This window comes from Pongo abelii, chromosome 3, assembly GCF_028885655.2.
Source record: "Pongo abelii isolate AG06213 chromosome 3, NHGRI_mPonAbe1-v2.0_pri, whole genome shotgun sequence".
NCBI classification, from domain to species: domain Eukaryota; kingdom Metazoa; phylum Chordata; class Mammalia; order Primates; family Hominidae; genus Pongo; species Pongo abelii.
Window position 1 is genome coordinate 120,184,959 of NC_071988.2, and position 27,698 is coordinate 120,212,656.

Below are 27,698 nucleotides of genomic sequence, written 5' to 3' on the forward strand. Positions count from 1 at the left end.
TAGTATAGGATGGAAATGACACACAAGAATAGTTATTGACGTGAAATAAAATTTAGCTTAAGAAAAACTATGATAAAATAAATCTTTTTTTGGGTAGTTATTAAACCAAAGAAGTGTCTTGTAGCCCTGACTGTGCAGAACTCTGTGTCCAAGGAAATTCTTAAGAAGAATGAGTTTGTAGAAATACCTATGGAAGCAGAACTGCCCCAAGAGTTCAGGTGTGAACCACCAAACCTGATGGTCTGGAATGTGTGTCTAATCTAATCCCAAGTGTGCATTTACTGAGTAGTCACTGTGTGGGGGACACCATGCTAGGCTGATAACAACAATAGTCACTGTCTATTAAACTTGACATGGTGCCAGGTAAATAATAAATATCATCTCATTTAATCCTTCCAGTAACCCCAGTAAGGTAAGTATCACTATCCTCATTTAAAAATAAGTAAGTTGAGTCTCATAGAAGGTGATTCAGTTGCATAAGATCCCAAATGTTTTAGTGGCAGAACCAGGCTCTGAATCTAGGCTTTCCAAATTTTAAAACCATCTCTTATCTACCTTATTCCACAGGGAAAACTTGGCAATATAACTGAAGAAATTATTCTCATAAAACAAAGCGCAAGATAATATACAAAAAGTGCTCATCTTAAGCATTGATAAATGATGTTGATTTCTAATAGCTCTCTAAAGCAGTAACTACAATCAACTCACCCACATCTGAAAATTAACAATGAATAAATATTTATTAAGTGGCTACTTTTGGCCAAATCCTATGCAAGTTGCCTTTAGATACATCAAGCAAAATTTCCTTACAGTGATCTGTGAAATATGTATTGTTATTACTATCCACAACTTACAGAAAAGAAAACTGACGCTCAGCTCAATTATTTGTGGGGGCCATGTTTTACAACATGTGGTTGGAAATGTGGCTAGACTTTTGGGATAGGATCTCTTTCCAGCAGGTTGCTAAGATAATAAGATGTTAGTTGGAGTCCTGATGTTCATTGCTGTCCCATTTAGTGACAGTATGTCTGAATATGGGCAATGTGGAGACAAGCACTGTGGAGAGGTGGGGAGAGACAGGCTCCTGATAATGTTGTTTGAATAGCAAGGTTACTCTGTTTGGAGAAGAGAGTACTCTGAGGAGCAGTGTGGAGAATGGAAGAAAGCCAATTTGGAGACTATAGCAATAATATCCAAGTGGAAGATTATGGTGACTAGGACCAGAGTGGTAGCAATGGACACAGTGGGTAGTAGTCTGATTCTGGACATATTTAGAAGTAGAATCATCAGGATTTGATGACAAATTAGATGTGGAATATGAAAAAAAAAATGGGAGAGTCAATGATAACTTCAAAGATTTTTGACTGAATTGTGCAGGTATCTCTTTCTTCTCCATAAACTCGTTTGTTGAAGGGTAACATCTTCCTTACCAGTTATTGATTTAGGCATGTGTCCTGATTATAGCCAATGGGATATGACAAGGCATCTGCTGGGAGCTTCTCCATAAAAGAACCACTGGTAGAAGAGAGTCACTCTTTTTCTTCCCGTTTAGATGTAGTTGTGCCTGAATGTGATACCCGGAGCATCTGCAATTATCTTGTTATCAGCTTAAGAATGAACCAACAGGGAGGTTGGCAGAACCTAGAGATGGAAGGAACCAGGGTCCTAGGTGACATCACTGAGCCACTGAAGCAACCAAGTCTGTCTATGAACCCTCTCATTGTGGGATAGTGTATTTCTGTATTATTTAGGATAGCTGGTGATGGGATGTCTGTTTCTTGCACCTTGAACCATCCTACTCCAGGATGCTCTTTTTGTAAGTCTTATCACTTGTCCTTTTTAGAGTGAAGTACCAAAGGATTTAGAAATGTTTCCGAAGTGTCCAAAACAGCAGCTTCTATACTATAACACTCTTAGTTGAAGGAAAAAGATTTGGTAGGGAAAAAAGGCTGGATAAGAAAACAATTCCATGGTGATAGTAGGTAATAAATTATATGTACATTGATTTATGACATGGAAGGAAACAAATCAGTTGTGGAACTATGAGTGCAAAGCTATGGTGCCCTAGGGAAGTGTTTTTCCAACTGCAGTTTGTGACCTACTAGTAGGTCATAGAAACAACCTAGTGAGTCTAGACTAGCATTGTAAAAAAAGAATAGAACAAATAAGATAGAATAAAAAGAAAGAAAATATCAGAGTACAAAGCACAGCATGTAGGAAGGATTATCTTGTGGAACTTTTGTGTCAGTTATGTATGTATGTATGTGTCTACTGAGTCATTGTGTGAAATGTATGTCTTCTTCTGGGTCAATCATGGTCAAAAGGGTTTGAGAAATACTGCCTAAGAATAAATTGAAGCACTGACCATCTCTCTTTACACATAACGACACTCTAAATCACCAGCACTGCCTGGTTGATTTCCTTTAATTATATAAATAAATCTAACAACTTTTCTAATAAACATTATTCTCACGTGTGATGTAATAAAACATTCCTTCTCAAATAAAAACGATGCCCCAGACGCATGAATCAACAAGGGCTCAGGACACCAAGCTGAGCCCCTGTGGGCTCCTTGGGTCCTGGAGCCCCTGTTGTTTGGTGTAGTTTACTCTCGGGTTCTTTCCCAGGGTCTCTTTGGAAAGCTGTATTTGGTTTCTGCCTGAGTCTTGCTTTTTATGCTAACTTTGGGGGAGGAGAAAAAGGAGATTTATTTCTATGGCCTTGCTGGTGTAAGTAACCTGGTATTGGTGTGGATTCTTATTAAAGCTGATTTTTTTTAAATTCCAAAGAGATTAGAAATTGCTCCCAAATTCCAATTTTCAGTGTAATTAGTTGTTCACAAGGAGGCCAATCATGAGCTCTACTTGTTCTGAGGGCTCTTATGAATCATATATATTTACAATATGAAAGCTTAAGGTAAGGTATCTGTGTTCCATGCCACATTTCCTCATCTCACTTTTAATCGCAGAGCAAGGGTAATGGACAGTTCTGTGCAGTCTTAGGCCTCCCCTCAGGTACCTGCCTGTGATATCTTTCCATTTTCAGCCTCAGGGCCTGTCCCAATGCCTGCCACAAGCATCTGCCTATGCACAAGGAAGACCAGAAATGTCAGAGACTTAACATCTCTCGGAGCAATCCTCAAGTAAGGATGGGAACTGATGGACACATGCTCTGGCCTCCTGTCCTTCAGGGGACAGTCCTGGGAGGAACACCATATGCTTCTCAGAGCTCTGGGTGAAATTGAATCCCCATTGTCCATGGCTAGACCTTGGTAATGTACTATATTTGCTTTTCCTCCTTCCCTTTCTCGCTCTTCCTTTTCCCTTTTTTTTTTTTTTTTTTTTTTGAGACTGAGTCTCACTGTGTCACCCAGGCTGGAGTGCAATGGTGCGATCTCGGCTCACTGCAACCTCTGCCTCCCAGGTTCAAGTGATTCTCCTGCCTCAGCCTCTCTAGTAGCTGGGATTACAGGCACCCACCATCATGCCTGGTTAGTTTTTGTATTTTTAGTAGAGACCAGGTTTTACTATGTTGGCCAGGCTTGTCTTGAGCTCCTGACCCCAAGTGATCTACCGGCCTCGGCCTCTCAAAGTGCTGGGAATATAAGCATGAGCCACTGCATCCAGACCCTTTCCCTCCTTCTTAATCTTTGAGATAACCTCTCAAACAGAATATCTGCACCCAAGTCCTTGTATGCAATTTGGCTTTTAGGAAAACTATTAAATAAAAGATAATCTAAACTTAACAGAATCTAACTGACTTAGGGAAAAAAAAACTAAACAAATTATTTCATGAATCCAAATAAAGTCTTTTCAATATGATATATACAAATGTTTTTAAAAGAATAGGAAGGAGTTTGGTAAAAGAACTACTTGGGGAAGTACAGCTAGTCCTTGGAGGAACAAAAGAAATTGAGGTCAAAACTTACAAATTAATAGTGAAATTTAGCAATCTTATAGAACAGAGGGTTGTTGTCTCTGAACCCATTTTTCATCTGCCTGGCAGCTGCAAAAGTCAAAAGTAGATGAGGAGCAACTGAACATGGAAAGGAAACCAGGGACACCCTAAGAGCCAACCTTCTTTTCAGAGAGGTGCCAACAACTGCTAGCAACCTTATTGTACTACAGCATATTTCCAGGTAAAATGGGAACAGAGAATGTGAAAATCTATTCTGCGGAACAGTGTTTCACAAATAAAAACTTAAAAGGAAATAGAAAAAAAAATCAATTAGAAAATACAGTTATTGGCTGGGTGTGGTGGCTCATGCCTGTAATCCCAGCACTTTGGGAGGCCAAAGTGGGAGGATCACTTGAGGCCAGGAGTTCAAGAGCAGCCCAGGAGGCAACATAATGAGACCCATGTCTACAAAAAATTTAAAAATTAGCTGCATGTGGTGGCATGCACCTGTAGTCCTAGGTACCCAACAGACTGGAGCAGGAGGATCACTTGAGCCCAGGAGTTTGAGGCTACAGTGATCTATGATTATGTCTCTACATTTCAGCCTGGATGACAGAGCAAGACTGTTTCTGTCTCTAAAAACATTAAAATTTAAAAAATACAGCGATTTAAAAAATATGTCATTATTATTTTTAAAATACAGAAAAATACTAAATTTGAGAAACTTGGAAGGCAATTGAATTAATAAAAGCTCTAATGAACAAAATGATTTCAGTGTCAAAGTGCAGTATCGTTTTCAAATACCCACAGAAATACAATCTGATTTACTAAACCAATCCTTAAAAGAATTCCTTAGGCAAACTCGTCTAGTAAAAAGTTAAAAACAGCTTATAATGTGTGATACTGGTTATTTTTCACTTATAAATTCCTGAAATAGTATATTGTTGTAAGCATTTTAAATATCTTCCTGTGCTTCTCTTTATTGTATTTATGGAGAAGATTATTTTTAAAGTGGTAAATCCTTATTCAACCTTGTTTTAGGATATCACAAATGATGCTTTAGTAATGTCTAGATTAATGGCATTCTCCTACCCTGACATGTACTAACAGAGCACGACACACAAAGCTGAGAACCTATAATTTTTTCTATACTTAACTTTGGTCAGCCGCTTATTAATGTTGAGTCAAGTTGTGGTTTCTGAATTTCTAGAGAGTAGAAGAGAAGTTGGAAAAGATCCAGAGAGAAATGACAGAAACCATTCAGAGGATGAAGGATAAGACCTAGGAGGAAAGGTGAAAGAAGCTGAACTACCTTCACCTTGAAAATTATAGGCCAAGGACTGATTTAATAACTTTCTTCAAGAACAGGATGGTTTATTTTGAGGAGGATGCTAGCTGGCTTTTCTCTGTCTCTATAGAGATGAAAACCAGACAAAATTGGATTAGAATGCAACCAGAGAATTCTCTTTGACCTAAGGCAGAACTCAGCTGCAAAGGTGATTAAACTCTATCATTACCATCACTGGAGAGCTTTGAAAATGTGCTCAGCAACCATTAGTTGTGGGTAGTTTAGGCAAGTCACTGGAGGAGGAAATCCCTTTCAACTCTATGTCTCCATGTATTTGATTTCTCAAAAGCCAAATTAACAGGTTTAGTCAGTGTACAGGAGAGAACAGATTTCCCAAAGAGCAGTACAAGGTGACCAGAATATATCATCTTTCATTCTGAAGCTAGAAAGTTTCAACACAAAATGAATATTAGCCATATGCCAAAGTCATACAACTCTAAGAGATGGTTTGCAAATCTATTAATAAAGCTAGTATTTCCCAAATTTCATAAATGGACTAATAGAAACCATGTTGCAACAAATTGAAGAGAAAGTGAAATTTAATAAGATTCATTACACATCTATTGAACACATGCTATGTTTCAAAGAGTGTTCCAGGCACTGAAGATTCCAAGCCTAATATGACATGTCATTGCCCTTGGGAGCTGACAATCTGGGGAGGAAAGAGACACATTACTGGCTAATCTTGTGATAGAGAGAAACACAACGTGCTATGGGAGTACCTGAGTGGGACCCCTAGTCCAAAAGGGGCATTCAGGGAAGGCTCCCCAAAAACAGATGCTGCAGATGAGCTTCGGAGATAGATTAGGTGTAAAATTGGCACAGGAGGGATTTATTGTAGAGGAGGTGTATGCTGAATAAATAATATTACAAATAATAAATATGTTTTCAATGCTGACTAAGTACTGGACACTGTATGAAGTGCTTAGTCAGTATAAATTTATTTTATCATCAGGCCATCTCTAGTTTATTCATTCATCAAATATTTGATTACCTGCTATGTTCTAGGAACTCTGCATACAACAGTGAGTCAAACACAGATTCTGCTCACTGAGAGCTTAGTGCAGTGAGGGATGCTATTCAAAAATAAAGCAATCACATATGAATATTATAAAATTATAAATAAGCTGCTGAAAATATGTGACATTTATATAAAACAAAAGTATCTCCAAACTGTATGTTTCTAAATGCACATGCATATGTCAATGTACTTTTAAAATATTAACAACTCAACTTTTAAAATTATTAGTATACAAAACAGGTAACCTGGTTAAACCTTAGAGATGGGGGCAAAAACATCCACTGAGCCCAGGCCCTGTGTAACTCCTTAGCTAAGTCCAATATAGTCTGGTAGTAAAATGTCTTAAGGGGTAGACTATTTAGCATCTCCATCTTTTTTCTCTGCCTTATCAAAGACTTCCAGAATTGCCACCACTTGACAGAGTTGTTTGTTGTTGTTGTTTTTAAAGAGTCTCTTTTACTTACTTTTTTTTAAAGAGTCTTATCCTTTTTTTTAAGAGTCTCTTTTACTTACTCTTACCAGGACCCCTGTTTCATTAATCTAGTTTGTTATGGCCCAGAAAACAAGAGAATAGATGGGCGAGAAACCTGCCACATCTGATTGTAACAAACACGTTTTTACATACTGACAGGGAAATGTTTAAACAGTCACATCAAAATATTCTGCTTCAATGGTATTACAGGTAATCAGTACAAAAATTTAATTTTATTTTTACAACCTAGATCTGAGCACTCCTCATTTGTCAGGTCTGGTTAGAAACAGAATTATGAAAGAATCGATTCTATTCTTAAATGGTTTCTTGCTTGTTTGTATATCATTACCCTATCAAGACAAAATCCAGACATATGTGCACCAGGGGAAGAAGAAAGAGGGCTTTGCAAAAAAAAAAAAAACCCCAAACAGACACCTTCACATGGTTTTATTAAAGCGCGCACACACACACACACACACACACACGCACATACACGTGTTTATACAGTATGATTAAAACATGTTTACATTTATGTAATTAAAATAATTTTTGTTGGATGGCCGAATAGGAAGAGCTCCAGTCTACAGCTCCCAGCGTGAACGATGCAGAAGACGGGTGATTTCTGCATTTCCAACTGAGGTACTGGGTTCATCTCACTGTGGAGTGTCAGAAAGTGGGTGCAGGACAGTGGGTGCAGTGCACCAACCGTGAGCCAAAGCAGGGCGAGGCATCGCCTCACCAGGGAAGTGCAAGGGGTCAGGGAATTCCCTTTCCTAGTCAAAGAAAGGGGTGACAGACGGCACCTGGAAAATCGGGTCACTCCCACTCTAATACTGCGCTTTTCCAACGGTCTTAGCAAACGGCACACCAGGAGATTATATCCGTGCCTGGCTCAGAGGGTCCTACGCCCACGGAGCCTCTCTCATTGCTAGCACAGCAGTCTGAGATCAAACTGCAAGGCGGCAGCGAGGCTGGGGGAGGGGCACCAGCCATTGCCAAGGCTTGAGTAGGTAAACAAAGAGGCGGGGAAGCTTCAACTGGGTGTAGCCCACCACAGCTCAAGGAGGCCTGCCTGCCTGCCTCTCTAGACTCCACCTCTGGGGGCAGGGCACAGCCAAACAAAAGGCAGCAGAATCCTCTGCAGACTTAAATGTCCCTGTCTGACTGCTTTGAAGAGAGTAGTGGTTCTGCCAGCATGCAGCTGGAGATCTGAGAACGGACAGACTGCCTCCTCAAGTGGGTCCCTGACCCCCGAGTAGCCTAACTGGGAGGCATACCCCAGTAGGAGCAGACTGACACCTCACACAGCCGGGTACTCCTCTGAGACAAAACTTCCAGAGGAATGATCAGGCAGCAACATTTGCTGCTCACCAATATCCGCTGTTCTGCAGCCTCCGCTGCTGATACCCAGGCAAACAGGGTCTGGAGTGGACCTCCAGCAAACTCCAACAGATCTGCAGCTGAGGGTCCTGACTGTTAGAAGGAAAACTAACAAACAGAAAGGAAATCCACACCAAAACTCCATCTGTATGTCAACATCATCAAAGACCAAAGGCAGATAAAACCACAAAGATGGAGAAAAAAACAGACCAGAAAAACTGGAAATGCTAAAAATCAGAGCGCCTCTCCTCCTCCAAAGGAACGCAGCCCCTCACCAGCAATGGAACAAAGCTGGATGGAGAATGACTTTGATGAGTTGAGAGAAGAAGGCTTCAGACAATCAAACTACTCTGAGCTAAAGGAGGAAGTTCGAACCCATGGCAAAGAAGTTAAAAACCTTGAAAAAAAATTAGACGAATGGCTAACTAGAATAACCAATGCATAGAGGTCCTTAAAGGACCTGATGGAGCTGAAAACCAAGGCACAAGAACTACATGACACATGCACAAGCCTCAGTAGCTGATCTGATCAACTGGAAGAAAGGGTATCAGTGATGGAAGATCAAATGAATGAAATGAAGCGAGAAGAGAAGTTTAGAGAAAAAAGAATAAAAAGAAACGAACAAAGCCTCCAAGAAATATGGGACTATGTGAAAAGACCAAATCTACGTCTGATTGGTGTACTTGAAAGTGACGGGGAGAATGGAACCAAGTTGAAAAACACTCTGCAGGATATTATCCAGGAGAACTTCCCCAATCCAGCAAGGCGGGCCAATATTCAAATTCAGGAAATACAGAGAACGCAACAAAGATACTCCTCGAGAAGAGCAACTCCAAGACACATAATTGTCAGATTCACTAAAGTTGAAATGGAGGAAAAAATGTTAAGGGCAGCTAGAGAGAAAGGTCGGGTTGCCCACAAAGGGAAGCCAATCAGACTAACAGCAGATCTCTCGGTGGAAACTCTACAAGCCAGAAGAGAGTGGGGGCCAATATTCAACATTCTTAAAGAATTTTCAACCCAGAATTTCATATCCAGCCAAACTAAGCTTCATAAGTGAAATAAAATCCTTTACAGACAAACAAATGCTGAGAGATTTTGTCACCACCAGGCCTGCCTTACAAGAGCTCCTGAAGGAAGCACTAAACATGGAAAGGAACAACCAGTACCAGCCACTGCAAAAACATGCCAAATTGTAAACACCATCAATGCTAGGAAGAAACTGCATCAACTAACGAGCAAAATAACCAGCTAACATCATAACAACAGGATCAAATTCACACATCACAATATGAACCTTAAATGTAAATGGGCTATATGCTCCAATTAAAAGACACAGACTGGCAAATTGGATAAAGAGTCAAGACCCATCAGTGTGCTGTATTCAGGAAACCCATCTCACGTGCAGAGACACACATAGGCTCAAAATAGAGGGATGGATGAAGATCTACCAAGCAAATGGAAAACAAAAAAAGGCAGGGGTTGCAATCCTAGTCTCTGATAAAACAGATTTTAAACCAACAAAGATCAAAAGAGACAAAGAAGGCCATTACATAATGGTAAAGGGATCAATTCAACAAGAAGAGCTAACTGTCCTAAATATATATGCACCCAATACAGGAGCACCCAGATTCATAAATTCCTTAGAGACCTACAAACAGACCTAGACTCCCACACAATAATAATGGGAGACGTTAACACCCCACTGTCAATATTAGACAGATGAACGAGACAGAAAGTTAACAAGGATATCCAGGAATTGAACTCAACTCTGCACCAAGAGGACCTAATAGACGTCTACAGAACTCTCCATCCCAAATCAACAGAATATACATTCTTCTCAGCACCACATCACACTTATTTCAAAATTGACCACATAGTTGGAAGTAAAACACTCCTCAGCAAATGTAAAAGAACAGTAATTATAACAAACTGTCTCTCAGACCACAGTGCAATTAAACTAAAACTCAGGATTAAGAAACTCACTCATAACCACTCAACTACATGGAAACTGAACAACCTGCTCCTGAATGACTACTGGGTACCTAATGACATGAAGTCAGAAATAAAGATGTTCTTTGAAACCAATGAGAACAAAGACACAACATACCAGAATCTCTGGGACACATTTAAAGCAGTGTGTAGAGGGAAATTTATAGCACTAAATACCCACAAGAGAAAGCAGGAAAGATCTAAAATTGACACCCTAACATCACAATTGAAAGAACTAGAGAAGCAAGAGCAAACACATTCAAATGCTAGCAGAAGACAAGAAATAACTAAGATCAGAGCAGAACTAAAGGAGATAGAGACACAACACATCCTTCAAAAAAATCAATGAATCCAGGAGCTAGTTTTTGAAAAGATCAACAAAATTGATAAACTGCTAGCAAGACTAATAAAGAAGAAAAGAGAGAAGAATCAAATAGATGCAATAAAAAATTATAAAGGGGATATCACCACTGATCCCACAGAGATACAAACTACCATCAGAGACTACTATAAACACCTCTATACAAATAAACTAGAAAATCTAGAAGAAATGGATAAATTCTTGGACACATACACCCTCCCAAGACTAAACCAGGAAGAAGTTGAATCCCTGAATAGACCAATAACAGGCTTTGAAATTGAAGCAATAATTAAGAGCCTACCAACCAAGAAAAGTCCAGCAGGACCAGATGGATTCACAGCCGAATTCTACCAGAGGTACAAGGAGGAGCTGGTACCATTCCTTCTGAAATTATTCCAATCAATAGAAAAAGAGATAATCCTCCCTAACTCATTTTATGAGGCCAGCATCAACCTGATACTAAAGCCTGGCGGAGACACAACAAAAAAAGAGAATTTTAGACCAATGTCCCTGATGAACATTGATGCAAAAGTCCTCAATAAAATACTGGCAAACCGAATCCAGCAGCACATCAAAAAGCTTATCCACCATGATCAAGTGGGCTTCATCCCTGGGATGCAAGGCTGGTTCAACATACGCAAATTAATAAATGTAATCCATCATATAAACAGAACCAAAGACAAAAACCACATGATTATCCCAATAGATGCAGAAAAGGCCCTCAATAAAATTCAATGGCCCTTTATGCTAAAAACTCTCAATAAATTAGGTATTGATGGGATGTGTCTCAGAATAATAAGAGCTATTCATGACAAACCCACAGCCAATATCATACTGAATGGGCAAAAACTGGAAGCATTCCCTTTGAAAACTGGCACAAGACAGGGATGCCCTCTCTCACCAGTCCTATTCAACATAGTGTTGGAAGTTCTGGCCAGGACAATCAGGCAGGAGAAAGAAATAAAGGGTATTCAATTAGGAAAAGAGGAAGTCAAATTGTCCCTGTTTGCAGATGACATGATTGTGTATTTAGAAAACCCCATAGTCTCAGCCCAAAATCTCCTTAAGCTGATAAGCAACTTCAGCAAAGTCTCAGGATACAAAATCAATGTGCAAAAATCACAAGTGTTCCTATACACCAATAACAGACAAACAGAGAGCCAAATCATGAGTGAACTCCCATTCACAATTGCTTCAAAGAGAATAAAATACCTGGGGATCCAACTTACAAGGGATGTGTAGGACCTCTTCAAGGAGAATTACAAACCACTGCTCAATGAAATAAAAGAGGACACAAACAAATGGAAGAACATTCCATGCTCATGGATAGGAAGAATCAATATCGTGAAAATGGCCATACTGCCCAAGGTAATTTATAGATTCAATGCCATCCCCATCAAGCTACCAATGACTTTCTTCACAGAATTGGAAAAAACTACTTTAAAGTTCATATGGAACCAAAAAAGAGCCTGCAGGCGTAAGCCACCCGCACCCGGCTGATAAGAGCTAATGTTTCTAATGCCTGTGTGTGGCATGCACTTTCCATGGATTCTCTCATTTAGTATCCAGGAAATTTCCATCTAAATCAGATTGAAATCCTTAAAGTTTTGGCAATTACCTATCATGACATACAAGTACGACTAAAGATCAGAACTTTCTTCCCAAACCCTAAAGGACAACACAAACTTCCCTTTTCCTCAAGTAGAAGGCAGAAAACCATAGCAACATCAAATTTCACATGAACAAATTGAAAATTGTGTAGCTATGAAAGAGTCCCCAGTGTTATCATCCTATTATAGTTGGCTTCTCTTATCAATTTATTATTCATTTATTCATCCATGCATTCACTCATTTGACAAACATTTATTGATACTTGCCCTATGATGTACCATGCCAAGTTCAAGGGCTATAAAGATAAAGAAGACACATCTTCTGCCCTTGAGGAACTCACAGCCTAGCAAGAGAGACAAATATGAGAGTAAGTAATTCCACTGAAGGCATAAGTGTGATATTAGAGGATCAGTACAGAATGCTGTGGGAGCCCAGAGCAGGAAATGGCCAACTAACCCCTGCCTACAAGACACGGAGTACTTCCCAGAGGATACCACCCGAGATAAGGGCTTCACCAGGCAGGGTGCAGGAAATGAGCCTCTGAGCAGAGGAAGGGGTTTGCACAGGCATGGAGGCATGACTCATGCTCATTTGGGCAACTATGTGTAGCTTGGTATAACCAGAGCTAGGAAGCCAGCGGATGGGGTGGGAGGAAGGAAAACAGAAGCCAGAAGGATTTTTAAACAAATTCATGATTAGATCAGATCTTATAAAAATTCCTCAGGAGGCTGAATGGAAACTAAGTTAATGAGGCAAGCCCAGCCAGAAAAAGGCAAAAAATACCTGGCATTTTGAAGCTGCTACTTGGATGCAGGTGTTTTGACTCAGGGATATTTTGGTGGCCTGAAAGTAATTTAATTTTCAACTCCTAAAAATTACCAAGTCATGTGCAAAACACTCATCTCACCTCATCACAGAACCCCACCTCATGCCAGCTCCTGCATCTAGGATGAAGCTCAGGGAAGGGGTGGAGGTTGGAGCTGGGGTTAGGGGTAGAGGGAGTATTTGACAACATCTTACAGATAAGCCACATATAGCCAGGAGGCAGTTTACTGCAGGTTCCTAGTTCAGAAAGAGCCATTAATATGCAACAAGCATCCTGCTCCTTCTCTGTGAATTTCCTTGTATTTTACAAGAGCTGCACCTCAAAATTTCTGGTTACTCCCTTGCCATTATGATTGTAGCAATAATTTAGTTTTGGTTAATAAATGTTATTAAGTGCTTTAACTGATGTTCCTATTTTCCTTAGAAAAATCTCAAAAACCTCTGCTTTTATGGGCTTCCATAAAATGTTCAATTTATTTTTGGGATTCAGGTTATGCATTGGGAGGGAAGCTGGAGAGAGAGTATATCAATTAGGATGATTTCAGTTGTAAGTAAAAACAAAGTTATTGGCCTGAAGGAGTTCAAGAAATGCCACCCCGGAATATGCCTGCTGCTTTGGTATGCTGATTACTTCAAACTGGGGGGCACTTGGGGAACAGAAGACGCAGGCAGAGGCTTTCTCTGAGCTCCCCTTATCTACCTAAAGACAGATCCTCCAGAAGGAGCTCAGCTGTCATGAATCCCCTTTTTGGGATTCTTATCAGTCAGAGAATGAGGAATCTCTTAACCAAGATTCACTTGAAACACAGGGTCTCACTCTGCCACCCAGGCTGCTACCCAGGCTGGAGTGCAGTGGCACAATTGTAGCTCACTGTAACCTCAAACTCCTGGGCTCAAGCAAGCCTCCTGCCTCAGCCTCTGGAGTAGCTGGAATTACAAGCTCGTGCAACCATGCCCAACTAATTGTTTTATTTTTTGTAGAGATGGGGTCTTGCCATGTTACCTAGGCTGGTCTTAAGCTCCTGGCCTCAAATGACCCTCCCACACTGGCCTCTCAAAGTGCTGAGAGTGTGCAGACGTGAGCCACTATGCATAGCCCAAAAGTCATCTTTTAAAAGAACACATGAAAAATAATATTAAATACAGATGTGACTGAAGTATGAAGTGACAATTTTTATAATTGGGAAATCGGGAAATACGTAATAAATGTCAGGGATGTTTTTGATAATATAGAAAAAATGAATTTATATTTGTCCAGGCTGTTTTGACTCAGAGGCTTGGGAACTGATTAGGAAATAATCCCAGGAGTCCGAGGGTGAAATAACTGGTTAGGGCCTAGACTAAAGTTGTGGTTGGGGGCTTTGGAAAGGAGGGAACTGAACTGAGAGATTTATTTAACAAATGGGACCCAGGACTTGGTGATTGGACCTGAAAGTGCAAAGGAGAGATTAACTTCCAGGTTACTGGATCAGGTAGCTCACTAGGGAAGAAGACCCATCATAGAAATAAGAACTAGAGGAAGAAAGGGAAAATTGGAAGATGTGGAAAGAAAAGTTGTCCCAAACTCTTTCTGGGTCTGATTTAATTTACAACCTCATTCTGGGAAGAAATATATGCATTCTCTGATAAAAATGGATAAGCAATTATCTGATAAACTTTAATAGAATTAAGACTCGTTCTAGGAAGCAGTCATGATGACTTCATCATCTCTAGGTAGGGATGATGACTGACATCCCTACCTAGTTGACTGTCAGTGAAGAGTCTTGTGGCCATTAACCAAACCTTCTCTTTCCCTTCCTTGTCTAACAATGAGGATTTAACTTTCTCTTTACCTACAGGAAGCACTACCAAGAGTTAGTTTTTGAAATAACTCCTACAGGTCTTTTCTTTTGCAGCAGGATTATGACAAAACTTCAACAGATGCTTATAACTGGAGGATTGTAGAGGAGGATCCTGTCTTCTCCATTTATAGGTATTTTAAGTCCTAGTTCTATGGAAATAATAATCTCAAAATAATTGTTAAAGTTACACATGTTCAGAAAGTTTGGAAAAATTCATAAAAGTAGAAAGCATAGGAAACTTATTTGTACATCATCCTTATGCATTCATTTTTTCACTATTTATATTTCCTTCTACAAATTTTGCGTCCAAAGCCTTTAACTGTTTTTCTGTTGATGATTGTCTTTATAATGAAATCGTTGGAACCTTTTATAAATGAAGAATATGACCCCAAATCAATTGACCTTTTAAGGTGGGGAGCTCATTTTGTGGTGAAGACCCCTGCTTAAAGTTGGGTTCCTTAGTAACTCCTCTCATTGTGTTGTTTATTAACAAAAGCACACCAACATGGCACATGTATACATATGTAACAAACCTGCATGTTGTGCACATGTACCCTAAAACTTAAAGTAAAAAAAAAAAGGTCTGTTCTATCAGAGAGAAAAAAAAAAAAAAAAGCTAATTGTTCTTCAGCACTTACTACGCGCCAGGCACTAGTCAGCTTGGCTTCCTGAGAAGAACCATGTCTACCCTTAGCTGCAATCCTGATGGTGAGCGCAGTGTCTAGCACACGAGAGGGAATAAGAACTTGACGAATATGACAATAGTAACAATCTTGAATAACTATTTGCCAGGAGTTACTAAATATGTTATATACATTATCTCATTTAAATCCTCATATTAACTCTATAAGTACAATTATTGTCACTATTTTATGGATGAGGAAACTGAGCACATAAAGAAGTTAAATGTCTCATCTGAGATCCCACAGTTAGAGCTGAGGTTAAGACCTGGTTCCATTTACTTTGAGGCTCAAGCTTTTGATTGTGATGCTATCTAGAGGATTATTTCTAGTAGAGGAATTTTAGACATGAGATATGAACACTTAATTCTTTGAACAATTCAGTCTTTATGTGATCTCATGTCACAAAATTTATCCCTCAAGGTTTTTTGGAACATTTTTTAATGGAAATGAGAAGTTTATCATTATATAACTAGAAAAATCTCAGATCACAAATTTCATGTTTCTCAAAGCTTTTGAATTATAATACTGGGCAGAGCTTTCGGGAAAGTTATCCAGTGGAGGGTGAGAAGACCCCACAGGTAATAAAGTAAGCTAATGATCCAGACTAGTGGCATGAAACTGCCCAGAAGTACACAAAGACAGAGTCAATTTCATGGAATCTGTTCTTACTTTGTTTAAATTTCACAGTAGCTCAGATTAAAACCTTAGTTTCATGTAATATCCAGTTTCTGTTCACAAGTTAATTGAGATCATTTTCCACTGCTGATGTGTAAAATCTGCTCCCTACCGGTAGAATCAGAGATTCCTAATTGACTTGACCAATTTAGATTAAGTTTGATTCACATCTGCAAGTGGAGAGCCACCTTCATGGTCACGGAGGAAGAAGCCATCCTGTGCAGCCTTCCCGCCATCTTCTCAGCTCAGCCCAGGCAGACTTGCTGCTGGGGTTAAGCAGAGAGAGGCCTTTACCAGTGTGCTAACTACTACTTTTCTCTGGCATGTTTATGAGAATGGCTCAGTTTACAGGCATTGCAGCCCAGGGGTGGGCAAATGACAGGCCAGACTGGACCTACAAGTGTAGTCAACAGTAGGATCGTGCTTGGATGATGGGCATTTTACCTATCTTTCTTTTAATCCACTTCTTCTATTGATTAGCAATTTTTTTACATGATTTTGTGGAAATGGCATAGGATTGTGAATCAGAAGATAAGTGTCCCTATTCCATGTGATTTAGGACAAAGCACTTCCATTTCTGAGCCTCAGTTTCCTCAACTGTAAATTAGGGATCATATTTTCCTCCTGGGATAATTGCAAGGAATAAATGAGCTAATGTATTTGAAAATGCGTTATAAAACTCAATGCACTTTATAAATATTTTCTTATACATAATTTTATTCCAGTTTTACAGCTGAGAAGCCTGAAATTCATAGAGATTAAGGCTACATGTCTAATAAGAAAGTGAGGATCTGAACCAGGGCTAGCTCCAGATTCTTCTTTTCATATGTTGCCTCCTTAAACAAACTCAAGTTGTTATCGTGAATATATTTTTTCATAACTTATGCTAGCAATTTTTAACCCTGATTTCAGGAGCCCTGCGTAACACTCCAGAGGACTTTGTGCCAGCCATCCCTAGTGCCTAGCAAACAGAAGAGTACCCAGGTCCATATCTCCCAGTTACACACAGATTTCTCATAGACCTGAAAATGGGGCACAACATAAAAGTGTAAATTCCTATCACTGCAGGACCAGCTGCTATTATTTAGTGTGCTATTTTAACACTAAACAATTCAGAGTGAAGAAAACTTCCTGTGTTTATTCTTCGTCCATTGTACTTCTTTGCTGTATATATCAAGGTCATATAACAACATATCATTGCAAGAGGCTTTAGGGAATCCTTTTTACCCAGACCATAGAATACAAAGGCGCAAACTAGTGACCCTAACAAATAACACAATGCTTGTTGACCGTTTGATGAAGTTACTAGTTAAAAAATATCTTCTAGGAAAACCTTAAAAAAAAAAAAAAAAACACTTCCAAAGGAGAGGAAAAGAATGGGATGTTTTCCTGCTTCTTACCTGAGAAATCTCCTCTAAAAGTTGATGTATATCTTGACTTTGAGTAATCACAGTTTCTTTACAAGTAATAAGCACTTCTTTGTTGATTTGCAGTTTCTCATTCAGTATTTTTTCTTGCAGCTAGTTATATAAATTCTATTAATTAACTAACTCTAATAATTCTTCAGTTGCTACAGTATGAAAGGTTCTGCCTGCAATACCTGTAAATAACAGGGCAGGCAAGCATGCACAGATTTTAAACATTAAGCAAACAGCTTCCAAAATGTGAAGGCCTAAAGTAGGGCAATCTGTCATCTCTGTGCAGGTGTCTGAAGGTGCCTCCTGTGCTTGATTGGCTATGTTGTCAAGACTTTAACTCTCCATCAGGAGCAGCACTTGGTGCATGGAACAGAGGAGAGTCACCCACATCTCCTGGAAAGGGATGTGGAGATAACAGAGAGCTCAAAGAGGAAGAGAGAACAGCCCTTGTGGTAAGCTCAAGAACTTACCTCTGATTTCAAAGCTGTTTAAATTTATAGTCTAAAATAACTACGGGATCTCTAGTATACTTCTGACTAGTTGGCTAGTGTACTGAATTGGGGTTACTTTGTTCCTTTTTATCATTACTAAAAATTATCTTTTCTTTCTACTATGTAATATATGCTCAGTGCAGACAAATGGAATTTCTGGAATGAAAGGAACAGCAAAAGATAATCAAAAGAAATCAATTTCGCTATCAAGAAAAACTTTGTTGTATATGCTGCAGCATACACACAAGAATGTATTTCATAATGTCACACCTCACGTAAAATGTGTAGCCTTAACAATAAGTTGAACATTGTTCATGCCAATAAGTATTCGTCTGCAGTGTGATTTTTAGCAACTAGTGTTTTAGTCTGTAGATATCAAATTGTTAGTATAACCAGTCTTCTCTTTAGGCATTTATTTCCATTTTTTCACTATTTTAAATCATGATGTAATAGTGATCTTTACATAAATCTTATTTTATTGTTTTCTAATTGTTTCTATAATGTAAATCCATAAAAGTGAAATTCCCGGGTCAAAGTATATTTTAAGCTTGTTGGTTTACACCACCTAACTTCCACCCAGAAAGGTACCCATTTTGCTTTTGCCTGTTAGATAGATGAATGCTGTCCATCTCAGAAACTGATAATACAAACTGTGGCACATTGGCATACTGTGTATTTTAAGCTGAAGGAAATCATGAAAACCACAGAAGCAGAAAGGTCTCTCTGACTTTCTTTCACCTGAAGACCCTCAAGTAATAGGTGTCCTCCCTTTATTCAGAGGGAAGAAATGTTACACAAGAAGCCAAGAAGAATCTGAACAAATAGACTTTGCTAAGCTCCCCCCACCAGCTTATTACCATTAGATTATAGCCCCTTTCGCCCAATGATACTTTTATACACTGTCCACTCTTCACTGAGCCTAAGCATAAACATATACAGACTAAGTTTCCCTGGGTCTTTGCATCTTCATTACAGAAAAATCCTGTGTCATATAAAACTGATTAAATAAATTTATTGTAATCTTCTCGTATTAATCTATCTTTTTTAATATCCTAGATTTATTTTTGGTTTTTTGGATACATTATATTTGTACATATGTATGGGGTATGTGTGATATTTTGTTACGTGCAAAGAATGTGTAATGATGAAGTCAGGGTATTTAAGGGTATCCATCACCTATTTATCATTGCTATGTGTTGGGCACATTTCAAATCCTAACTATTTTGAAAAATAGTTGTTCAGCTATTGTTGTTAACTCCAGTTACCCTACTTAGCTATCAAACATTAGAACTTATTCCTTCTACCTAGCTGTATATTTGTGATCTGTCTTTTGTTATAAGAATGTCACCCATGAACCTTGCAATAGGTGAGGAAAAGATATTACTTTTTCTCTCCTATAATGCCAGTTTTCCCATATTCTTGCCACTGACATATTATTCTTTCTACTGTTAGTCAATATATTGGGTTTGAAAATGGTAGCTCACTGAAATACTTTTAAAAATTTCTTCTAGAGGGACACCAGCAAGATCGTGGAATAAGACTTTCTAGCATTCATCCCTCACAAGAAACATCAATTTGGACAACTATTCCCACACAAAAATACCATCACATGAGTTAAAGAATGCTGGTGAGAGGTTATAGCACCTGGGTACAGCACAAAAATAAGAAAAGATGCCTTGAAGAAGGTAGAAAGGATAGTTTCACATTTCCTGTGTTGCCCCTCCCTCAAGCCCGGGCAGCACAACACTGAGAGAGAGACCCTCCATGAGGGCAAGGGAGTGAGCTCTGGACTGTGTCCCAGATCCCAGCACCAGGCCCACCTCAGGGAAGCCTGGTGCCAGACTGGGTCCCACAGCCCCAGCTGCTAGGCCAGCCCCTGCAGCTCAAGGCCCACTACCACAGACCCAGGGCCAGGATCACCCCTGCAGACCCTGACACTGGTCAGCCCCTGTGGACCCAGGCTTGAGACCAGTCCCCACCACCCCAGGCTCCAGCAGACCCAGTGTACTGCCACAGGATAAAGGCCGTGTATGACAAGCCTACAGCTAACATCACAGTCAATGATAAAAATCTGAAAGCTTTTCCTCTGAAATCAGGAACAAGACAGGGAGACCCACTTTCTCCGCTTCTATTCGATATAGTACCGGAAGTCTTAGCCAGAGAAATTGGGCAAGAAAAAGAAATAAAATGCATCCAGATTGGAAAGGAAAAAGTAAAATTGTCTCTGGTTGCAGACGACATGGTCTTTTGTATAGAAAACCTGGCCAGGCATGGTGGTTCATGCCTGTGATCCCAGCACTTTGGGAGGCTGAGGAACAAGGATCAGTTTAGCCCAAGAGTTCACGACCAGTCTGGGCAACACAGTGAGACCCGTCTTAATTTAAAAATAAATAAAATTAGCCAGACTTGGAGGCACATACCTGTAGTCCCCACTACTCAGGAGGCTGAGGTGGGAGGATTGCTTAAGCCCAGGAGATAGAGACTACAGTGAGCCATGATCACTCCACAGCACTCCAGCTCGGGTGGGTGACAGAATGAGACAGACACACAGACAGAAAGAAAGAGGAAATAAAATAAAAGAAGGAAAGAAAGAAAAAGAGAGAGAAAGAGAGAGCAAGAAAGAGGGAAAGAAAGAAAAGAAAACACTAAAGACTTCACACACAGACACACACACAGACACACACACACACACACACACACACACACAGTCAGAACTAATAAAGTCAGTAAAGTTGCAGGATACAAAAATCAACATATAAAAATCAGTGACATTTCTGTATAGTAACAACAAACTATAAGAAAACAATCCCATTTACAATAGCATCAAAAATAATACTTAGGAAAAAGTGTTATCAAGAAAGTAAAAGAGTTGTACACTGAAAACTATAAAATAGTGATTAAAGAAATTCAAGATGCAAATAAATGAAATTGTATCCTGTGTTTACAGATTGGAAGAATATTGTTAAACTGACCATACCATCCAAAACAATCTACAGATTCATTGTAATCCCTATCAAAATTCCAAAGATTTTTTAATTAAATTTTTATTTTTAAGTTATGGGGTACATGTGCAGGATGTGCAGGTTTGTTACATAAGTAAATGTGTGCCATGGTGGTTTGCTGCACGTATCAACCCATCACCGAGGTATTAAGCCAAGCATGCATTAGCTATTTTTCCTAATGCTCCACTCCCCCACCCCGCCCCCTGACAGGCTCCAGTGTGTTTTGTTCCCCTACATGTGACACATGTTCTTATTGTTCAGCTCCCACTTATAAGTGAGAACATGCGCTGTTTGGTTTGGTTTTCTGTCCTGTGTTAGTTTGCTGAAGAGAATGGCTTCCAGCTCCATCCATGTTCCTGCAAAGGACACGATCTCATTCCTTTTTATGGCTGCATAGTATTCAGTGGTGTATATGTACCACATTTTCTTTAGTCAGTCTATCGCTGATGGGCATTTGGGTTGATTCCATGTTTCCAAAGACATTTTTCACAGAAATAGAAGAAACAATCCTAAAATTCTTAGGGAACCACAAAAAAATCCCAAGTAGCCAAAGCAATCTGGAGAAAAAGAATAAAGCTGAAAACATCTCACTCCCTGGCTTCAAAATACAGTACAAAGAGATAGTAATCAAAACAGCATGCTACTGGCATAAAAACAGACCCATAGATCAATGGAATAGAATGGAGAGCCCAGAAATAAATCCATGCATTTACAGTCAATTGACCTTTGGCAAAGATAGTAAGAACACACAATAGGGAAAGGACTGTCTCTTCAGTAAGTGGTGTTGTGAAAACTAGGTATCCACATGCAGTAGAATAAAACTGAACCCTTATCTCACACCATATACAAAAATCAACTGAAAACAGATTAAAGACTTAAACGTAAGACCTGAAACTGTAAGACTACTAGAAACCAATATGGAGACAAAGCTTCTTGACATTGGTCTGGGCAAAGATTTTTTAGATATGGCTCCAAAAGCACAGAAAACACAAGCAAAAATGGACAAATGGGATTGTATCAAATGAAGAAAAAAAAAACCTTCTGCACAGCTAAGGAAATTATCAACAGAGTAAAAAAAAATCTTACAGAATTGAAGAAAATATTTGCAAACAATACATCTGATAAGGGGTTAATATAAAAAATATATAAGGAACTCAAACAATTCAAGAGCAAGAAAACAACTCCATTAAAAAAATGGTCAAAGGACCTGAATAAATACTATGTTTTGAATGTGTTCCCCAAAATTCACATGTTGAAAACTTAATCCCCAATGCAACAATGTTGAGAGAGAGATGGGGCCCAATAAAGGTGAATGGGTATAATGGCAGAGCCTCATGAATGAATTAATGTAGTCACGGGAGTACAAGTCAGTTATCAAGAGAACAGGTTGTTATAAAAGTGAGCCTGGCCCCTCTTACTTTCTCAGTCTTGTGTGCTCGCTTCTATCTTCTGCTGTTTCACCATGGATATTGAAGCACAAAGCCCTCATCAAATGCCAGCACCATGCTCTTAGATTTGTCAGCCTGCAGAACCATAAGCCAAGCAAACTTCTATTGTTTATAATTTACCCAGTCTGTGGTATTGTTGTAGCAACAGAGAATAGACCAAGACAATAGACATTTCTTGAAAGAAGACATACAAATGGCCAGCAGGTATTTTTAAAAATGCTCAACATTATGAATAACAAGAGAAATGCAATAGCAAAGTACAATAAGATATTGCCTCGTATCTGTTAGAATGGCTGTTAACAAGTGTTGAAAAGGATGTGGAGAAAAGGAAACTCTTGTATACTGCTGGTAGAAATGCAAATTAGTACAGCCATTATAGAAAAACAGTATAAAGTGTTCTTTAAAAATTAAAAATAGATAAAACGTGGCACATATATACCATGGAATACTATGCAGCCATAAAAAAGGATGAGTTCATGTCCTTTGCAGGGACATGGATGAAGCTGGAAACCATCATTCTCAGCAAACTAACACAGGAACAGAAAACCACACACATGTTCTCACTCATAAGTAGGAGTTGAACAATGAGAACACATGGACACAAGGAGGGGAACATCACACACTGGGGCCTGTCGTGGGGTGGGGGCCTAGGGGAGGGATAGCATTAGGAGAAATACCTAATGTAGATGATGGATTAATGGGTGCAGCAAACCACCATGGCATGTGTATACCTATGTAACAAACCTGCACGTTCTGCACATGTATTCCAGAACTTAAAGTATAATAAAAAAAAATTAAAAATAGAACTACCATGTGATCCAGCAATTTCGCTCCTGGGTATATACACCCAAATGAAATGAAATCAGTATATCAAAGAGATCTCTGCACTCCCATGTTTATTGCAGCACTACTCACAATAGCCAAGAGGTGGAAACAACCTAAGTGTCCATCAACAGATGACTGAAGAAAATATGGTATATATACAATGGAATATGATTCACCCTTAAAAAAAGAAGGAAATCTGATGGTGATAAATAGGTGACAAGGGAAATAAGCCAGAAAGACAAATATTGCATAATCTCACTCTTATGTGGAATCTAAAAAAAGCAAACTTTTTAAGGAGTGGAAACTGATCATTAAAGTTGGAGACATACCGGTGATGATGTGATCTATCTATAGCTTCCCCTGGAGAAGGTGTTTGTTTACAGACAAAGATAATTTGATTACAACCAGGAACAGAGTCTGAAAGTCTGAGCTTCCCTTAGAACATGGCTTTTTTTTTTTTCTTTTGAGAAGTGAGTCTTGAATTGCAGTGTGCTTTTTTTCTTTTTTTTTAATTTTATCTTAGGTTTGGGGGCACATGTGCAGGCTTGTTATATAGGTAAACTCGTGTGATGGGAGTTTGTTGTACAGATTATTTCGTCATCCAGTTACTAAGCCTAGTATGCAATAGTCATTTTTTCTGCTCCTCTCCCTCCTCCCACCCTCCACCCTTAAGTAGGCCCCAGTGTCTGTTGTTTCCTTTTTTGTGTTTATGAGTTCTCATCATTTAGCTCCTACTTAGAAAGGAGAACACGCTGCATTTGGTTTTCTGTGCCTGTGTTAGTTTGCTAAGGCTAATGGCTTCCAGCTCAATCCATGTTCCCACAAAGAACATGATCTCATTCAAAAAAGCAAACTTATAAAACAGAGAGTAGAACAATAGTTTCCAAGGGCTAGAGGTCAGGTAGAAGAGTGAGAAGGATGTTGGCCAAAGGGTACATAGTTTTGGTTAGACAGGATGAATAAGTTTTGGAGATCTATTGTATAGCATGATGATGATAATAATAATGTATTACACACTTGAAAATTGCTGAGAGTAGATCTTAAATGTTCTCACCACAAAAAAAGGTATAAGAGATGATAGATACTTTAATTAGCTTGACTTAATCATTTCACAATGTATACATATATCAAAATGTCACATCATACATAATTTGTATTTGTCAATTATACCTTTGTAAAGGAACAAATTTTTATAAATAGTGAGGCTGAGCCTTTTTTCATATTTTTATTCATCCTTTGACATTCTTTTTCTGAGAAGTGTCCATTTATGCCTTTTGTCCATTTTCTGATCGGTAAGTTCCTTCTTTTCTTATAAGTTTGAAAGATCTTCCCTCTAGCTGCCATCTTGCATCCCCAAATGTGTGTGCCTAATCTCAGCTGGTCCACCGGAGATACCCTGAGCACTAACCCTAGTCCTCCTAGCAGCCCCTTATCTGCTCCAACAAGATGAAAAAAACGATCATGAATCAGGAGAACTCGCCAAACTGCAGGCACAAGTGCGCATTGGTGGGAAAGGAACTGCTCACAGAAAGAAGGTGGTCCATAGAACAGCCACAGCCAATGATAAAAAGCTTCAATTCTCCTTAAAGAAGTTACAGGCAAACAATATCTCTGGTATTGAAAAGGTGAATATGTTTACAAACCAAGGAACAGTGATCCACTTTAACAACCCTAAATTTCAGGCATCGCTGGGCAGTGAACACTTTCACCATAACAGGTCATGCTGAGGCAAAGCAGGTGACAGAAATGCTACCCAGTGTCTTCAGCCAGCTTGGTGCAGACAGTCTGACTAGTTTAAGGAAACTGGCTGAAGTTCTGCCCAAACAACCTGTGGATGGAAAAGCACCACTTGCTACTGGAGAGGATGATGATGATGGAGTTCCAGAATTGTGGAGAATTTTGATGAGGCTTCCAAGAATGAGGCAAGCTGAATTGGGTCGACTTCTGAAGAAGATAAAACTTGAAGAAGTTACTGGGAGCTGCTATTTTCTATTATGACCGCTTTTAAAGAAATTTTTCTTCATGGATCTGATAAAATCTAGATCTCTAATACTTCTAAGCCCAAGCCCCTCGGACACCTGTAGCGCTTTTCAGTTTTCCCTTATACGTAATCATTCTTTTTAGCTAATTAAGCTGCAGAAGCTGGGAAATAAAGTTTGGAACAAAGGTTAATAAAGTTCTTTGCCTAGTAAAAAATAAAAAAGTAAAAATAAATTTGAAAGACCATTTATATATTTTAATAGGTATTTTTCACATGTTGCAAAGATTTTCCCTAGTGTTTCATTTATCTTGTATTTTTGTGTGTGTGTATGTTTAATCAATAGCAGTTGTAACTTTATAAACTATGAACTAGAAATAAATGGATAAAAGATGTGGCCAGGCACAAGTGGTTCATGCCTGTAATCCTAGCACTTTAAGAGGCCAAGGTGGGCGGATCATGAGATCAGGAGATCGAGACCATCCTGGCTAACACGGTGAAACCCCATCTCTACTAAAAATACAAAAAATTAGCCTGGTGTGGTGGCATGCACCTGTAGTCCCAGCTGCTTGGGAGGCTGAGGCTGGAGAATCGCTTGAATCCAGGAGGCAGAGGTTGCAGTGAGCCGAGATTTCGCCACTGCACTCTAGCCTGGTGACAGAGTGAGACTCCGTCTCAAAAAAAAAACCAAAAAAAACCCTAAAAGATTATAGTAGATTATTATTTTCTGGTATTTAAAGGATGCTGAGGTATATTCTTTTCCAAAGTTTTTTTAAAATTTGATCTCAATGTAATAATACATAAATTACACATGCATTTAATTTTTTTTTTTTATTACTTTTTTTTGGATGGAGTCTCGCTCTGTTATCCGGGCTAGAGTGCAGTGGCGCGATCTCTGCCCACTGCAACCTCCACCTCCCGGGTTCCAGCGATTCTTGTGCCTCAGCCTCCCGAGTAGCTGGGACTACAGACCTGTGCCACCACACTCCACTAATTCCTTTGCATTTTTAGTAGAGAGGAGCTTTCACCATGTTGCCCAGGCTGGTCTCAAACTCCCGACCTCAGGTTATCTGCCTGCCTCAGCCTCCCAAGTGCTGGGATTACATGTGTGAGCCACCTCGCCCAGCCTAAAATTCTTTTTCTGTACTAGTCCACACTATCTTTTCTCATGAAAATATATTATTAAGCAGGATTTGTCTAGTAGAACCAGTTTGCCCTTGGTTATAAATGCATAGAAGATCAAAAACTAAATTAAAGCTGGAGGAACCATTATCAGGATTATTTTCTTCAGCTAAAAATGTGGGGAAAGACGTCCCACCTTCCTTCAGTTAGGACCAGTGCCAAACTATCTAGTAACTTACAAAATTTATTTTAGTGACCCTTAGAGAAAATTCTTTGTCTTCTTGATGTAACCTATTCCAACATTAAATGATTTTCGTTAATATAAAAATCTCTCGTGCAACAATCTAAGCTGTTTTTCTTTTTGTTTCTTTTTTTTTTTTTTTTTTTTAAGACAGAGTCTGTCTCTGTTGCCCAGACTGGAGTGCAGTGGCATGATATTGGCTCACCACAACCTCCGCCTCCCAGGTTCAAGCGATTCTTGTGCCTCAGCCTCCCTAGTAGCTGGGATTACAGGTATGTGCCACTATGCCTGACTAATTTTTTTTGTAGTTTTAGTAGAGATGGGGCTTTGCCATGTTGACCAAACTGACCTGAAATGATCTGCCCGCCTTGGCCTCCCAAAGTGCTGGGATTACAGGTGTGAGCCACCGTGCCCAGCCTGTTTTTTCTTTTTAAAGTTATTATTTAACAATGACTTTCCTCAGGCTATTGCCCCTTAGACTTCATGTCTCCAGATTGAACAATCCCAACTCCATATGCAGACCAAGTCGAATAATTTCCCTTATATTTATTTGGAGTTCAAGAACATATGAGCAACTGGAGACATTAAGTGAGGACCAAGCACACACACATGCACATGGACATGCACAGTCCCTTATTTTAAAAGTGTCTAAGATTGACTCCAAATGTTCCATTTTAATTATGGTAAAATATACTTCATTTTGCCTAAACAAAGACCAACTGTAATAAACCACATTTGCTTTTCATTTTAGTGAAAACTTCGAGTAAAGCCCGAAAGGGTCTTCCACTGTGGAAGGGACCTGGGATAAGCTGTAGAGAAGAAGAAGTTGCAAGACCATGTTTGTTGTAAACATAGGCTTCTAGCATTCCCTGAGCCCTCTCTGTGCATAGAGCTCTACTCTGAGCCCGAGACTTAAGGAAGAAGCTTATCCTTTCCTGGAAGGACAGGGCAAACAAAATGAGAACCCATGCTAATAGAGAAGATGGGCACATAAATAATGACTTACAGGGTAGAGCTAGGTGCTTGGGATGGCAAACCATGTGGGGCAGAATACACGAATTTGACCT

At 39.3% G+C, this 27,698-nt stretch overlaps 1 long non-coding RNA gene and 1 pseudogene across 3 annotated transcripts; both read left to right on the forward strand.

Annotated features, from left to right (window-relative positions):
- Nucleotides 1–185: 185 nt before the first annotated feature.
- Nucleotides 186–27,698, forward strand: LOC129059036 (uncharacterized). Of its 3 annotated transcripts, none has more exons than XR_008524651.1 (7): nt 186–412; nt 3,046–3,271; nt 4,006–4,138; nt 14,803–14,879; nt 17,811–17,976; nt 26,786–26,903; nt 27,383–27,698. It is a non-coding gene; the product is annotated as an uncharacterized LOC129059036 (long non-coding RNA). The 3 variants fall into 3 exon arrangements; XR_008524649.1 differs by having other exon boundaries at nt 222–412; nt 26,782–26,903; XR_010139752.1 differs by lacking the exons at nt 14,803–14,879; nt 17,811–17,976; nt 26,786–26,903; nt 27,383–27,698 and adding exons at nt 5,108–5,190; nt 5,316–5,394 and having other exon boundaries at nt 193–412.
- On the forward strand, nt 24,737–25,221 carry LOC100447537 (transcription factor BTF3-like; annotated as a pseudogene).